The sequence below is a fragment of the Rhodnius prolixus genome, unplaced genomic scaffold (assembly GCF_049639745.1).
Source record: "Rhodnius prolixus isolate KJV_2025 unplaced genomic scaffold, Rpr scaffold_7, whole genome shotgun sequence".
In the NCBI taxonomy this organism is placed as follows: domain Eukaryota; kingdom Metazoa; phylum Arthropoda; class Insecta; order Hemiptera; family Reduviidae; genus Rhodnius; species Rhodnius prolixus.
Window position 1 is genome coordinate 20,146,648 of NW_027411582.1, and position 14,218 is coordinate 20,160,865.

Below are 14,218 nucleotides of genomic sequence, written 5' to 3' on the forward strand. Positions count from 1 at the left end.
AGTGCTGTGGGCATCTCGAATGAACGGGTACATAATATTTTGCATCAAAATTTGGACATGACAAAGCTATCCGCAAGATGGGTGCCGCGATTGCTCACGCTTGACCAAAAACGAAATCGTGTGAAGTGTTGCAAGGACGGTTTGCAGCTGTTCCAGAAGAATCCGCAGGACTTTAAGCGTCGTTTCATCACTGTGGATGAAACATGGATACATCACTACACTCCTGAGACCAAAGAACAATCTAAACAATGGGTTACCAAGGGGGAATTTGCGCCAAAAAAGGCGAAGACCGTTCCTTCGGCCGGAAAGATTATGGCGAGTGTCTTTTGGGATTCGCAAGGAATAATCCTCATCGACTATCTGGAAAAGGGTAAAACTATTACAGGTGCATATTATTCATCGTTATTGGACCGTTTGAAAACCGAGCTGCAAGAAAAACGCCCACGATTGGCCCACAAAAAAGTCCTTTTCCATCACGACAACGCACCAGCTCACACCTCAGCAGTTGTGGTCGCAAAATTAATGGAAATAGGGTTCCAACTCGTTTCACATCCCCCCTATTCTCCAGAGTTGGTTCCCTCGGACTACTATTTGTTCCCCAACATGAAGAAATGGCTGGCGGGAAAAAGATTTTATTCAAACGAGGAGGTGATTGCAGAAACGAATGGCTATTTTTCAGACTTGGACAAATCCTATTATTCGGAAGGGATCAACAAAGTAGAGCAGCGTTGGACGAAGTGTATAAGCCTAAAAGTAGACTATGTTGAAAAATAAAAAAGGTTTACCCCAAAAAATTAAGTAGTTTTTATTTTTGCACGTACTTTTCAAACGACCCTCGTATAATCTCTACATTTGTTAACCTTATCCGCCAAGGGGAAGAGAGTGCCTAAAGCGATGTGACACTGTTGGGAGAAGTTACCGACGATTTGTGTGTATATTAAATTGCAGAAAGGTAATGGTTCATACTGTGACAAATATCTGGCTGCAGAATGAGAAACAAACGAAGAAAATGAGGAAAAAAATTAAACATTCCCCATATTGAATTGGTCAATCATAACAATTAGTAAGCAGAAGCATCAGACTAGGATTGGAGCACAGCTACGCTACATGCGGCAATTTTATAAACTGTTATTGTAGCCGTTGGCCACTAGAAAGCGCGTTGATACACTTTGTTGCCATGGATATCTGATTTTAATTTTGAACCAATAATTATTTAACTATAGTACGGGATTGTTGAATATATTCTAAACCTATTTCTTTCTCCAAAAAAAAAGTTTTTCCCAGAATATTTATACTCTTGTTTCAAATTTACATTTTAGTAATAATAATTAATGTTAACTATGCCTCTTTAGCCTACACAAACATTATCAAAGATTTCTATCTTTTAAAACATAAAATCACATGTTTTGTTTAAATTAATTAAGCTGAAGGTTTTATTTACTTATTTTTTATCCTAACAAGAGTATAAAAAAATAGAATGATACTTGTTGAACATAATTACAACTTGTTTTAAAATTAATGTGCAAAGATATCACATGCAAGATATTAGTACATTCAGGATAGGAGAGCCGGCCGAAGGAGTTCTGCTGGCCTGTGTAATAGTTAATTTTTTGTCTTCAAAATCACTTTCAACATTTTAAGGCTTTAATATCTTAACATAATTTACATGTGCAACTGCAGTATTAATTGCAATATTTAACTGATCATAAGAAATCAAACTTTTGCGAGAGACATTATATCTTCATTATTATCTCCAGCTTGTCTGGTTAATTATTGGTTACTTCTTTCAAGGGGATTCCAGCCTTCATGATTTTGTTTGTTTTTTGTTTTAAAGAAAAGGTTGGTATTATTTACGATAAAGGAATGGCGAGAGGTTATAGTTAGAATTGGAATCAGTTGTACATGTAGGAATAAGCACAGAATGATAGGCTCTCACAAATTTCTACTGTACTCTAGTAGCATGGACAGTGTCCATTTTTTTGTACCAAATACTTTTTACATTTTCTTGATTAATTTTATTGAATATTGGAATGATAAACAAACAATAAGCGCCAACTAATATAAAAATAAAAATGATTCAGTCGTCCATCACGGAGTGGCAAACGCTTTGTAAACTTAAACCATAAATCCTGTTCTCTGACTACAGCTTTAAACTTGCTTATTACACTTCAAAGTGCTTGGAATTGTTTCTCACAAATAACTGAAATACATATGGGTACCTACACGAAACAACCGTCTGATTTTAACGTAAAAACAAAAAATACTTCTAAAATTAGTAATTAAAATTTACCTACGATAATAATCATTTGAAGTGCTGTTCAGTATCAAATGTCGAACCGTCGGTATTGACCTGTTCAGTCGATAGAAATTACTTTTTCTATACACAGATAAAACGATTAAATTAAAGTGAATAATAGAAAAGATTTGATTTGAGAATACAGTCAATCTTTATTTAATACTGTAGTAATAATTATTAGTATTATTTGTAATATTTAATAGAATAATTTTGAATTGAACTCCTTTACTAAACGAGGTTATAAGTATGAATGTTATCTATATAACACCTACACTATACATTTATGTAAGTTAGTAGGTTGATTGATAAAGTTGAAGGTTAGGTCGTCTGACCTTAATATGTGATTACATACTTCTTCAATTTACGTTCTTGGTTTTTTTCTTAAAACTGTTGCTAGTTACAAGGATTAAAACTGGGAGCGTGAACTGTTCACTTCAATCAAAGGAGGTTTATTGTACTGTTATAAATCCCTTTTAGAGGGAAAACCTTCCCTTTTTTCATGAATGAATCCAGTTCTCACCCATCTGAGTACACCCTTCTCCATAATTTTATGGAAAAGACTTTTAACAAAAAAAAAAAAATCCGTCGAATTAAAATATTGATCTATTCAAATTGCAAACTAATATTATATAAGTATAAAGTTTTTTTCAGTTATGCGTAAATAATACAATCTTTTAGGCCTAATCGTTTAGTCAATAACTTGGTGCCAGAAAGTTATTATTTTATTTCAAATCGTTGGCTACCACGACGACTGTTGCCAATCAAGAAAGTAGGGTGTTCCCAATTTAATCGATAATCATTAAATTTGTATCAATAAAGTTACTGGTTATAGCGAATACTGTCACTGACAGCAGTGTCCATAGAGACAAAGGGGATAAAATATAAATATTTCTTGAGTATTTCAGCCAATAATTCTTTTCTTTAATTTGAAATAAATAATATTTTTCTGCAACCATGTAGGAATGTTCTCATTACTCAATTAAAATCAGCTGTGTAATGCCCAACTTCCCTCAATAGTGGGGAAAAATTCCCATTAGTGTCACTTTCCTCACTAGTGAGTGAAAAAACTTTATTGTGCTTCCTTGATATAAGAAGTTTTGTTATTAACATAAATATTTTCTGTAAAACTCTAATAAGCTTATTTAAATTTATTTTATTTAAATAATTAAAAAACGAATATTAAAAAATAAAATAAAAATTGAAAGGAATATAGAAATAAAAATAATACTTTAATAAATAATTAGATATTTTTAATTATAACAGTTAAAAAGGTTATAGTGTTACCTTATAGAAATTTAAAATGGATTCTAGTGATGCCTGTTTAGTTTCTTTTTTTTTTAGTTAATAGCCCTAATGGTTGCAGAAAAAATATAATATTTAACTCTAGTGTAAAGTAATTTTTCTGCAACCATGTAGGGAAGTTCTCATTACTCAATTAAAATCAGCTGTGTAATGTCCAACTTCCCACACTAGTGGGGGGGAAATTCCCATTAGTGTCATTTTCCGCACAAGTGAGTGGAAAAACTTTATTGTGCTTCCTTGATATAAGAAGTTTTGTTATTAACATAAATATTTTCTGTAAAACTCTAATAAGCTTATTTAAATTTATTTTATTTAAATAATTAAAAAACGAATATTAAAAAATAAAATAAAAATTGAAAGGAATATAGAAATAAAAATAATACTTTAATAAATAATTAGATATTTTTAATTATAACAGTTAAAAAGGTTATAGTGTTACCTTATAGAAATTTAAAATGGATTCTAGTGATGCCTGTTTAGAAAACACTCCTCCATCAATAAAAGAAACAGCAGAAAATGTAATAACTAATGTAAATATGTAAGTCTTGTAAATAATTGTAATATAACAATAAATGTTTATAATAAATAAATTACTTTTTGTAGACTGTAAAAATGAAATTTTTAATTTTTTTAGTTAATAACCCTAATGGTTGCAGAAAAAATATAATATTTAACTCTAGTGTAAAGTATTTTCCTCACACTCGGCAATTTGCACTTGCACTCGCCTCGCTTCGCTCGCTTGTGCGTGCAAACCCTGCCTCGCGTGAGGAAAAGTACTACTTTCTACACTTGTTAAATAAATAACTATTTGTAGACTGTAAAAATGAAATTTTTAATTTTATTAGTTAATAAATGGTTGCAGAAAAAATATAATATTTAACTCTAGTGTAAAGTATTTTCCTCACACTCGGCAATTTGCACTTGCATTCGCCTCGCTTCGCTTGCTCGTGCGTGTGAGGAAAAGTACTACTTTCCACACTTGTTAAATAAATAACTATTTTTTTAAAGAAAGTTTTCAATTAATTTATTTTACTGCAATGTTGAATATATTTTACTAGTGAAATGATTACAAATATTTGTTGTAAACAAATCTATTTATGGGAAACTTTAAACTAATTAGGTAAGCTCAAGTAATTTCCATAATCACTTGTAAACATCCGTGAACAAATAAAGTTACTCTGAAGTAAAGTAGTCAACCAGTAAATGGTTATTCTATTCTATTCCAACGTTTTCTGTTAATCTCGTTTAATAAAACTAAATACTTTGTTTATTATTTGACTTTTTTTTTTTTGACAAATGATTTTGTAATGTTAAAGTGTCACTTCAAAGTCATTGAGCTATTACATTGCTAGATTGAAGAAATTCGGCCAAATGTAAATAGAATTGCTATAGTTTACAGAATTTTCTCGGAACTACTTAAAGGTTACTTTGTATTTGTACTCAATATAAAATAGAGAATTAATTTGAATAAAATATGCTGATAATTTTGCTTATGTTAGCAATGATCTTTACAAGATAAGTGAAAACATTTTAAATAAATATTATAAATTCACGGAAAATATAAATTTAATTCCTTATCAGTATAAACAAAATTGTATCTTTAAAAAAATAACAGCATCTCTGTGGCCTTACACAGGGTGACCAGAGTTATATGCTCCACCCACTTTATTTTTAAACGGCGGGAAATTTCGAAAAAATAAAAAACACGTATTTAATCATTTTTAGTCTAGTTTATTTTTAGTGATTGGCCCATTTTTTTAAACCCCTGTATCTCGAGATACAGCATCCAACTTTGTTTTTTCAAATGGAACGTTATATTTTTTTTTAGCATATTTTTATAGTATTTGAGCTCCTAAAAAAAAACAAAAAACAATTTTTGAAATCAGTTAGGTTTTTCAAAAGTTATGGTAATTTAAAATATGAAAAACAAATTTCAGTTTATTGTCAAAATTACGTTAATTTTTTTTAAAGAATCTGTTCAAACTGGGCACAATCAACGGATAGGCAAGCCAAAACTCTGGACTCCCACGCTTTGCTTGTAGCAGCACTAATGGTGGTAAAGTCAAGATCTAGGCAGGCTAGAGTTATTCGATGTTAAATTAAATTAAACCCCTTAAATTAAAATGAATAAATAAAGGGACTATTTAGGGCAGCCTCAGAATACAGGTGTCAGAATAAAGTTTTTGTAATGTTCACTGTAGACTACTTAATAAATGGTATAATGTCAAAAACAGATCCCAAGAGCTAAAATTTTGACCAATTTTTCTGTTCTAAAATATATTTTTGTATTTTCTACAATTTGATAATGTATGTAAATTCTATACTTTAAACAATTTTTACAAGGACAATATTTCTTTTTTTGATCATAAAACTGTCTCAAAACTGCCTGCAGTTGAATGTAATCTAAAGTAAACAATTAGTAGACAATGTAGTATTTTTAAAAAAAATTTGGTTTCATTCCAAACAGATCTACAACAGAACTCATTTAATTTGCGCCGTTTATTATTTTTACTTAACTTAAATAAACTACTTACAATGCCATAACAAAGAATGTATACTCATTGGAACTATCATTATTGTCGATATTCTGCAAATTATTGTCGACATTTTATTGGTCGAAATTGCATGAAAGGTAAAAAAACAAAATCAAGAATAAACTTAATAAATGGTATAATTATTTCATAAATTTTAATGCTTTCATCAACTTATCATTGCTGAATATTCAAAAATTTTGTAAAAATTATTTCATCATAAAATATTATCAGTTAGTAAAAAATGTTCTCAGAAAATACACTGGAAGAATATAATAAACAAAAGCAAAACTGGTAAGTAAATATCGATAAATATTGCAAAGGTTGTGGATCGATATATTCTGAATGAACCGAGAGAGAATAATTTTTTCCCGTTCAAAATATTTATATTTGGCACACTGTTGATCACTGTTATCCTGTAGTACTTTTTTTAAACAAGATTTTCTAAACATTGTAGATCACTTTACGATTTTACACTTACGGTTAAAAAAGTTACATTTTAAAGGATACTAACGATTGAATTTTTATTCTTAAACGGTACCTTGACTAATATAAACTGGATAAAATGCAGCAAGAATACAGTTATTTCAAGAAGTCAAAGGTATTTAAAATTATAATTAGTTTTATTCAGTTTTTATAAAACTACAACTATGTACAAGGACTATAATCTTATTAGTAAAAGAATGTAAATTGACAAAAATACAGAGCAAGGTTAGGAGAATGGATATTAAGTATGGATGTGGTCCTAATTTCATGCAAATTATTATATTGGACAATAATTATTAAAAAATTCATATTTCGGGCAATAAAGATCATTTTTTCTGTTTGCTATTTTCTTCATACATTTTTGTCTTTAAACTTTCATTCATTTCATGTTGTTGATAAGGTTATTTCAATATGTTCCTGAAGGTAAACCTATGATTTTCGCCTCATGGTGAAGAGAATTATTATAATCATGATAAATAATTGGTCCAGATTTGTCAATATCACTTTGAATTAAAACCTAGACATAATTTTTACGACATTACTGTAAAATAGTAAGTGATTGGGGAAACAATTTCTAAAACTTATCTACTTTTAGCTTGATATTAAGAGAAAAATATTAAGTAAAACTATTTTTAATATGATTCAAGTAAAAAATTTACCATTTTATCTTGAACTGATTATTAGAAGTGAGAAATTTAATAAAGGTAAATGACTGGAGCATGAAAAATTGTCGATGAACGTTGGATGTTTACAAACTTATAAATGATCTTTTCTTGAACTAGTCCGTCGAGTTCATAATAAAGAAGAAAAAGAAATACCTCAGAGTGAAACTGTCCCCAAATAATCATTTGTTCTACGCTTAAGTGTGTTGGCCCTTCATATTGTTCGTAAAAAAACACCGCAATTATTTTGGTGTTCTACCAAATTTGGAAACAATTGTGGTGATTGTAGTAAACAATTACTTAATATAAATTACTTGAATATTTTGCAGTTTGTTTCTTGAATATCAGCTTATTATTACTTATTTGTTAGTAATAGTATTCTGCATCATATCACCTAAGTAAGAGACGTTTAAAATCCTCGTGATGGAAACGATCTTATAAGATCAACAGTAATTATAAATCAAAGTAAACATTCCAAATTAATAATAATTTTAATGGAAAATTAAGTATAGGAACAAGAAATAGTAGTTTGTAGCCTCTGTCTGAAAAAAAAACAACAAATCTCGCATTAAATGTAATTAAAAATGTTTCTAGCATAATTACAGGGAGTTTTACAGCAGCTAAGTCGAAGTAATTAATATTTCAAGTTGTTAAAGTATAAAGAAGGTGCAAAATAATTTCTCAGCTATTTTAACGTCCAAATATGAGACCATTTATTCAATCTAAAGAAATAAATTGCAAGTATCATTCACGGAAGTGCATTATTATGGTAACTGCTATTATGTGGGCCTTTATATGAAGAAGTACCTTCATTATCTTTAAGAACTCATATTTATCTAAACTCCTTCTACAGTTTTTTAAACAAAATGTAGTATTCGATGTTGTAGTAAACAGTATTTTAACTTAAATTGTTCTCTCCCATTTATTTAACTCTTTTGCCCTAAATATAGGCCATCACATTTTTCTGGAACTTACTTGTAAGACTTTTTGACTTCCTCAATACTTCTACAAGAAATTTGTGCCGTTTATTTTGAAAGTGGGGCAAGTCCATTTTTTGTTTTTTCGAACTATAAAATTAAGGTTTTGCGGTTCAATAAATTTAAAAATATTGGTAAATATTAATAGACATATTTTTTTGCATTTTGTGGTGTTAGATAATGTAAGTTTATAATCCAGTAGTGTTTATAGTGCTGGCTAAGAAAAATAAAGATTTATTATAACTAAATGGACTTGCCTCACTTTCAAAATTAATGAATTATTGTAATCGTTGATTTAAATGGATAATATTTCAATCGGGTCAGTCTTTTTTTAACAATTAAACCAAAATACTAATCAATAGTTCAACTATTCTTCTTTTTTTGAATCATTTTGGTCCGAATTGCCTTCGTATTCAGATTCTGATTCCAAGATTCTTCTTTTATTACCGATTGTCATGGGTCTTATTTCTACAAACTTAATAAAATTACTTGCAAAAGAGGATTTCATTGAAATGGCGTTATTACCCAGAAAAGTATCTTTATTTTATATTTGTTACCTACCAAATTCACTTACAGATGCATCAGAGTTATAATTACCGTTGTAATCGGTTTCAGCCATTTTTTTCTTTTTATAAAATAAACCACAATCCGTTATTAATTTTCAAATAATGAAACTTTTTTCGTACACCGAGCACAAAACAACACAATTTACTTGGATAGCCGATAATATAAGTCGAATGTTATACAATTTACAGTTTTTCAGAGCCAATAGTCCTAAAATTTCCCGATGTTGGTGTTATTATCGAAACACAAAATTAAGATGTACTTATTATTATTAAATAATAATAAATTTTATGAAATATTGTACAATCACCGATTAATAATATCAAAGATAGATAAAAACACCCTACATATTTCAGACATGATGTTAAACCATCACATTTGCTTCACCATACAGCAACCGGAGTTAAATTTTGAATAATTTCAACCTAAGATGGACTTGCACCATTTTCAAATTAAACATATTTACAATATTGTTAAGAGCTAAAACTTCCATCTCCCAAATATTAGGATTCTGAATTTTTTTTACTCTAAATTGTTTACAGATAAAAAGTTCATACTAAGTTTTATCTATAATTACCATTATCTTCATTTTGTTTTCAAAAATGGACTTGCCCCACTTTCAAAATAAAGGCTCATTTTGTGACTACAACTACTGCAGCAATAAAAAAAAAAGTATTATTTAAAGCTAGCGTTCTTTTCTGGATTTAAATCTAAATTAAAAATGTTAATCACCTTCTTTTACACTAAGTCTTTCCCTTTACCTTCCCAAATACACAATATTTTGTTATTCAACTCACTACATAACCTTCCAAACAGAATTAGATCACTTTACTCTAAACGAATAATATTTTGAAGTTTATTAATTAATAAAATAATTTTACTAAGAAGCTGACAGAATCAAGGGTACTTTTCCGTTAGCCGGGCGCAAATGTCGCCAATTGTGAACCAAACGCGAGCCAAGTCAACGGAAAAATGTCGAAAACGTTTAACTATAAACAAATATTAATTAATAGTAAGCAAAACAAGTTCAACTATAAACAAATATTAATTAATAGTAAGCAAAACAAGTTCAACTATAAACAAATATTAATTAATAGTAAGCAAAACAAGTTCAACTATAAACAAATATTAATTAATAGTAAGCAAAACAAGTTCAACTATAAACAAATATTAATTAATAGTAAGCAAAACAAGTTCAACTATAAACAAATATTAATTAATAGTAAGCAAAACAAGTTCAACTATAAACAAATATTAATTAATAGTAAGCAAAACAAGTTCAACTATAAACAAATATTAATTAATAGTAAGCAAAACAAGTTCAACTATAAACAAATATTAATGAATTGTAAAGAAAACAGTTTTACCCAATACTGTTTTTCGCTTGCGCCCGGCTAACGGAAAAGTACCTTCTTACGATGTTTTAGATTGCTTGAACTTAGAAGAGTTATGGCATATCACTCACTTCTTGCATATTTAACCTACTTTGTTTTTTTTTTTTTGTTTATTATTATTATTTCCTTAATATAAATAAACTGAACACAAAGGGTCAGTATAATATCTTCTTTTTCAGGAATCATCTTCACCATTACCTTCTTTTTTTTTAATTAAAGTTTTGTGCAGCCTATTTTAAGAAATTCATGGTTTGCTTGATCATTGGCCTACTATATTATATCCTAAACGCCAAAATATACTTCAGAGGAGTAGCCAAAGTTAGTTTGTATAATCTTAATCTTCCCATTAATGTTAAGGCAACAAAGTAAATTCTAAATCTGTCTTTATCTGTAATAGATCAGGGATGGCCAAAAAGTCGGATCGCGAGGCCAGTTTTTGGTCGATCATCGATCGCTCACAATGTCTGGGGGTGGAATTCGCGTATACCATGGACTTTGAAGCGATTGTAGAAGACAAAACTTTCTAGCAATAGTTTAATGCATTCTGGGTATTTGCCAAGGTCGTAAATACCTAGAATTTAGATAGCCTGTCACCAGAATCTCCGCCTACCCAGGCACAATACATTTTTTTCGGATCTACATACCTATGCGAAGTTTCTTACTTCATACTTGAAGCTAACGAAGACTAAACAACGTTCTATTCTGACTGATTCCCATACTGAAGACTCATCATTATTATCTTTGTCAGGATATACACCTAATTATGATTCCTTAGTTAGAGACATGCAAACTCAGTCTTCCCATTAATGTTAAGGCAACAAAGTAAATTCTAAATCTGTCTTTATCTGTAGTTACTTTGAATTAATAAATATTGTTAATAATTATCCATGTTCTTTTAATTCCCCTGGATGTGAGTTTTTTGGCCCTTTAAATAATAATTGTTGTTGTTTTTTACGTAGGTAGATAAGCCGTATGTCTATATTTCAGGACGAGGTGTACTCAGCGAGCTATTGATAGATTAGCAAAAAGTAAGTCATATTATTCTTTCATGATAAATTTTCCTGGCCCCCCCCAAAAAATAAACGCGAATATGAAATATTGAAATCAAATTATCGGCCATACTGTGCATTTTTATAACAACTTTTTCATATTTACGAACAAATAGTACAACAACTTATACATTGCAGTTGATAAAAATAAATAAATTGCAAGTTAAGTTACTAAAAATCTATCATGAAAAAAGTGCAGAAAATCAAATTTTTTAAGGTACCGCATGCACGGAATGCTGCTATCAAAAGTTGGGTCTGGAAATTTATTTTCTTCATGAGCCTATATCTCGAAAACTTAATAAGTGATTTAAAAAAATAATATATTTTACTTATCTACCCATAACTCGCTGGAATGCACCTTATACTGAAACACAGTGTATAAACATAGTATGCATTTCACGCAAGTCGATCGCGACACACTTTTAAGATAAAAAGATCTTATATTCAGAAACGTTGGCACCCCTGGTATTGATCATTGAAAATAATTTGTAAATACAACGAGAGAATTCGTTTCGAGGGTTTTACATCAAATTTAGTCCCACTTGTGAACTGTTATAATTGTTTAACCTCAAATGTTTTGTCACTAATTTATTACATACATTTATTTATTAATTGCTTAGTTTTGATTTGCAAGTTAGAGGCAAATGGAAAGCAAGATTAAGTGAAATATGAATTTCACTTTAAGATACATGTATGTATGCTTAAAATTGTATTGAAATTTGAATCTTCCTTTTAAATGTCGTAAACTATTAAGATTTTAATGAGGAAGAATTCGTACTACCTATATTAAAGACTGGCAAATGTTGCAACGCTAAAGTGCAGTTTATGTAATAATTGACATTTTGATCCATATCTAATCAGAATCTTTATTACATAAATGTTATGTACAACAGATGTGTGGATTTTAATTAAAATGGATCCAGTCTGCTGCAAAGGGAACCTGTTTTGGTATATTATAATAGCTATATTTATCCTTATATTTATTGAATAATGATTCCTGGTATCCACTTGAGAATGGCGAATTAGAGAGAACTACACTATCTCATTTTTGAGCCCTGACTCAAAAAATGTCAAAAAACCTTGAATAAAATATACATTTGTTTGCTACTTTTCCTTAAGTCGTGACCATTTTGAATTTTCATCATTTTCAGGCAGACTGAGATGATAAAACTAATCATAAAGATGGATGATTCAGTCAATATAGTTTTGAAATAAGTGTATATATTTTCCTCCACGAACATATTGAACACAACTCTAAAGTTTAGAATAACACATGAAATAATATAGTAGGAAAAACGTGAATTTTCCAAAACTACAGTTTACCTTTTGATTTGTCATCCACAGTTTTTGAGATTCAAATTTAGAGATAATCTAAATAACCTTTCTAGCACTGCTATCATAAACAGAACAGAAAATACTACAAAATAAATGAATAAATAAAAATTGGCAAATGCTAACATTTAAGAGGACATTGAAAAATGTTGTTTTAAAACACCAAACAAAATATACTTAAACACATTCTGATTACGATTTTGCTCTCCAGAATCATAGATAATAGAGAGGACTTTTCGTACCGGCTTTACTGGTTATACTGCATTATAACCTCTCATGAACCTTCGATCCTAGTTTAATAGCAAACTTGTCGTAAAACTTTTATTAACATCGAATTCCAATAGAATTCACTTTATTTACTAATAAATTGCCTATTTCTGTTTATGTACTAGTTCACTTTAACTGTCTATAAAAATTAAGTTTTAGAATCTTGGAGTTGGTTGTATTCTCTTAGCTTAGTGTTTATTTAAAAAATTCCAATAATTTTGTAAATTATTAAAAAGAATTACTTTAGATTTTTCAAAATAGTTGATTAACCGTAAAGTATCAGTTCCGAAAAAATAAGAGGTAATCGTTCATCTTAGACCTGGAAGTTTGCAGCCTATCCTGTAATATTTACATGGTATGTAATATATGTAATGTTCACATGGTTGATAGCATCCTTTACAGAAAGAGTTTAGGTAGGGAGTGAAAGAGAAACGTTAAATTACTTATAGTATGTGAATGATCCATTAAACGGGTCATTTCTTTCTCTTGGAAATGCTAGAGGCCAGCATTTCTTAGATCAGCCACTTCTTTAGTGTTATCCTAGCCTAACAACACGAACTATACTTACATATTTTGAAAATCATTCATTAACATGGAATCTTATCCTCCACCCTGGCCTAATACCTCTAAATGAGTAAATGATGACTGGGACATACCTATTTTCAATTCAACTATAATTCTCTTCACTGAATCCCAGATGATTTGCAGTTAAGATCAAATATTGTAGTATCTTCTTTTAGCTGCAGTTCTGCACTCATTGTTTTTAAGTTTCCTTTAGCTATTATTGCAGAAACGACTAGTTCGATTTAATGCACCCTGATTGGTTTTTATTATTAATATTTTGTGGAGAATATCTCTTGTGTGATGAGTGAATTATTAAAAATGAAAGTATTGTGCTGAACATTAACCCTCCATCGGACGCAACTAATCTGTGAAAGATTAATGAACCAATAGCTGTTAATTTCATCAAAAATGTTTTGGAAACGTATGAAAAATTTTAGTTTAAGTTTTTCTTAAATAAAAAAAAAAAACTCGTAAAGTGGAACAGAACAATAATGAGAATAGAAAAATCAGTCATCCCTAATTTTGAGGTGCACATTTATGAATGAATGTGTGAGATGGTTTATTAGCATTATCCAAGAAATTAGTTTTACGCATTGATGCCCACCTATGTTCAGAAGAGCGAAAGAATGACCATGAACCATCTCCGAACGTTTCTGTCCGACGTTGTCACCAACTATACCAGGCAAAAGCCATAAAATATTATGGCTGCCTCGTCTAACACTAGAAGTAGGCTTTTTTATCCGACAATTTGGTTACTTTATCTGTACTTACGCACTCAAAATCATCCGCATCTT

The 14,218-nt window shown here is 29.7% G+C and overlaps 1 protein-coding gene and 1 long non-coding RNA gene across 11 annotated transcripts in view; one reads left to right on the plus strand and one right to left on the minus strand.

Annotated features, from left to right (window-relative positions):
* LOC141447157 (transmembrane ascorbate-dependent reductase CYB561-like) overlaps positions 1-14,218 on the minus strand; it is a 246,981-nt gene that overhangs the window by 20,405 nt on the left and 212,358 nt on the right. The window lies entirely within an intron of this gene.
* LOC141447159 (uncharacterized) overlaps positions 6,501-14,218 on the plus strand; it is a 30,004-nt gene continuing 22,286 nt past the window's right edge. For 4 of the 6 annotated variants that reach the window (XR_012454167.1, XR_012454165.1, XR_012454168.1 and 1 more), the window contains exon 1: positions 12,678-13,215. This is a non-coding gene — a long non-coding RNA (uncharacterized lncRNA). Of the gene's footprint in view, positions 6,731-11,797; positions 11,953-12,677; positions 13,216-14,218 lie in introns of those variants that run through there. The other 2 variants (XR_012454169.1, XR_012454166.1) reach the window with 2 other exon arrangements.